The following is a 3,516-nucleotide window of genomic DNA, read 5'->3' as shown; positions in this document are numbered from 1 at the left end:
ATAACATCCCAGTAGGTACAAAGGTACAAATTTATCAAAGTGCTAGTACTTTCTTTTAAGTGGCCAGTACATATTAAATTATTATTATAGTGTAATAACAGGGGACCAGCGGGCTTAGTTTATATTCTTTCACAGCCATGAAAAGGAGCTAAACTGTGTGTGTGGCACTTTCACTTAGCATTAAAACAACAACTATACTTAAATATAAAAACACATTCGAAATGGGTAAAACTATAATATCTACACAAATCTTCAGTGTCCCTCAAAAATAACCATACTACCCAAAATACCATTACTTGATAAAGTAGATGAAGGACAGTCTTGCAGTGTTGCATTCTGGGTATGAGGATGTTGTTGCTAGTGAGTTTTTTCTCTCTCCCCAGTGATTGGATAAAGCCATGTACAATACTAAGAACAACATATTTTTAGCAATTTGTTGCCGGTGAGTACGACGCTGGTTAGGCAAAGCAAGGAAATCTCTGTAATTGATATACAGGATGTTCAGAGTGATTTGGAGCAGTTGATGTTCAGTATTGCTGATATGTTGTTGGGTTTTTTTGCCACAAAAAAAGGAGAGAGAAGCAAGATTTTACTGCACAAGTAGAGGTTTCCAACTAACCCTAAATTATTCCTAAATTTCTCTAAAACCCAAAGATGTTACCCCCTTATTCCTTGACCTCCTGTCTTCTTCCCTTGCATATGTGTGCTGGTATAGGTATCGGCCTATCAAGTATTTTATTGACACCACATATGTACTAAATGAACACTGTAATTAATCTAAAACTTTACCAAAAAACAAAAAGATGATGAAAACATGATTCTGCATGATTAATTTTTTCTACTTGAAAACTGGATTTTGGGAAGCTAGTATATGGTGTTTAATTGCAGCACATTACAGCCACCTTCACATACAAAAGCCTTTTGTGTTCATATGCACTCATACAGTCATCCTGTCAGCAAATCTCATCTATCATCAGTGTAAATCTGTGACCTCGTTCTTGCATGTCCTTCAAATTTACTCATCCCATAAACTCCATCTTTCCTCTTGGGTTATATCACAGCCTCTTTACATAACCGACACACCAGGGATGAGCTATCAAGACCCATCTCTCTCTCTCTCTCAACAGTTATCTTTCCCTAATTCCTTCAAAGAGAATGCCGATTGAAAGGCATGATGGCGAGATAGGAGGAGACAGTTCACTGTTATATATTCTGGGAGGAGAGATGGTGAGAAAAGACTTATCTCCAAACTCCCTCTGAATCAAGATCCCATGTACTCATCTGATCTATTTTATTCCAAGATCTACTCAGTTGCGTGGGCTTTAGGGTGGGTTTGAGTTTTGTCCCTGTGGGGGAATTACTCAGAGTAAATGATGTATTGCCTCCAGGTTGGTAAAGATTAACAAGAGCGGATGTTTCATACTGATAATATGCTGAAACAAACACACAAACCTTACGCCATTAACTGCTTCCTTTCGTAGATGCTGACACACTTAGCAGCCTTGTGTTATGTTGGTTTAATTCCTTTCTCTTCCCCTCCCTGTGTCTGCCTTTTACTCCACTTAGGGACCTGTGACTAAATGGATTTGCATCTCTCTTCTCGCATCATTTCCCAAAGGGGTGTCATTCCTCCATTTGCGAAAAAATGATGGGGTCCTTTCAACTTAACTGAGACAGATACCAGTACACAGCGAGGAGGGGCGTGTTTGTGCAGTCTGTGTCACTGCTGACGCTTATGCACCGTACACACACTGAACCAACACACATGGATCACATGCGGTCCCCTCGCTCTACGCATTCACTTCCATTCATGGCAGGCGCCTCCATTCAGAAGCTTGAGGCCCAATTAGCACCTGCCCTATCCTCACAGGCAGACCAGGCCTCCTGCTACACAGGAGGTGTGACACTGAGAAAAGCTCCAGCTGAACCAACAAAACCAGGACACACACACACATGCAGCTTAAAAGGGGGAAAGTCAATTTTTATGTGTTCAATGTCACTTGTTCAAGTAATCAAGACTCCCACACACTCTCTCCCACACACCACACTCTGACAAACACTGAGCTCTGAAATTGAAACTCATGAACATTCAAAAATGCCTCTTTTCTACAGGAAGTGTGCTTACTTTTCGACATTTAGAGGACTGTATAGGCCTTTTATACTGTATACTACACATTTAAGTCTGTTTACAGATCTGTGTACTACTGCATATGTGAAAAGCCTTTTGTGGCTCCAGAGGGAGCTGCGCAAAGATAAATTGCCTCAGGTGAGCTTACCAGACCTCAGGCATGGTTACATTATCTACTATAGCGTGACACACCCAAATTCGACCAAACAGTTGGCAGTCGAGTTGCATTGTGGGTTATGTGGGTGTCTAGTTTTGACAAGGAAGAATAATGCATGGAATAAAATAGCTGATATCTCTGGTTGTGATTAATCAGTTTTGATCCCTTTTTTACGTTGTTCATCATGTATCCGGCAATTTTGTAGGCGTACAATGCTAAATTGGTGGAGTACTTTTTTAAGTAAATTTACTAAATGAAAGGAAAAGCTCTCTTTTCTCTCCGCTGGCAATGTCTCTGAAATTAAGAGTTATTCCACTGATTTTACACATGATGATCAGTGTACGTGTCATGGTACATGAGTAGTCCTCGTGTCTTCTGTGGCTCTGGGGGAACTTTGACATTTGTCAGAAAACAACCCTGATGATGTCATCTGGATTACATTGATTTTTTTATTATTTTTTTTTTAATGTGAATTACTAAAATGCTGGTGTGCCTCTTAAATGGTCAATATTGGTCTTTTATTAGAAACTGCATATTGAGCAGACATTTTGTTGTATTTCTGATTTTAATAGATACAAAGCATTTTGTTTGTATAACTGATCAATACTTTATTGATGGGGAGTGAAGCAGTGCTTAACCAGCATTGATTGTAAAGTGACATGTTATCACAGTCCATAAAAGCATGCTGGAATATATGTATGTGAATATGATGGCAATTAGACCTTAGGATCACTGTGATGATCACTGTGATGAGGAAAAGGATGTTGATTAAATAATGATGACGCTGATTGTCATTGTTATCGATACTAAGGCTACTGTCTGCAGCATCGGTGTAGGTGTATGTAGAGTTTCTGAGCACTGATTCTGGCCAACAAACCAATATATTTTTCTGTTTCACATACTATGACATGCTGTCATGACCTTTGTGGATGATAAATATCTTCCACTGGCAGGAGTTATATCACAACTCCAAAGGAAAATGCTAAAAATGTAAAATGCAAGTGGAGCCAAAGCCTCCTGAGTGTTTTATGTTACAGTGTTGTGTTGTTCATTTCATGAAAAGTTAATTTCAAACAGCAACAGGGAACTTTTATTTAGTGTTGATTCTGGTGGCCCCTGTGGACAAAAGTTTTTTTTCATTTTAATTGAGTTCAAGGGGAATCTGAATGAATCCAACCCGATGACATTAAGAATAACTATATAGAAATAGCCAATCCTCTTGCTGATGGTC

The sequence above is a fragment of the Morone saxatilis genome, unplaced genomic scaffold (genome assembly GCF_004916995.1).
Source record: "Morone saxatilis isolate NCDOM2014 unplaced genomic scaffold, NCSU_SB_2.0 Contig9, whole genome shotgun sequence".
Taxonomy (NCBI): Eukaryota; Metazoa; Chordata; class Actinopteri; family Moronidae; genus Morone; species Morone saxatilis.
The sequence above is the reverse complement of the archived record's forward strand: the minus strand, read 5'-3'. Positions refer to the sequence as shown.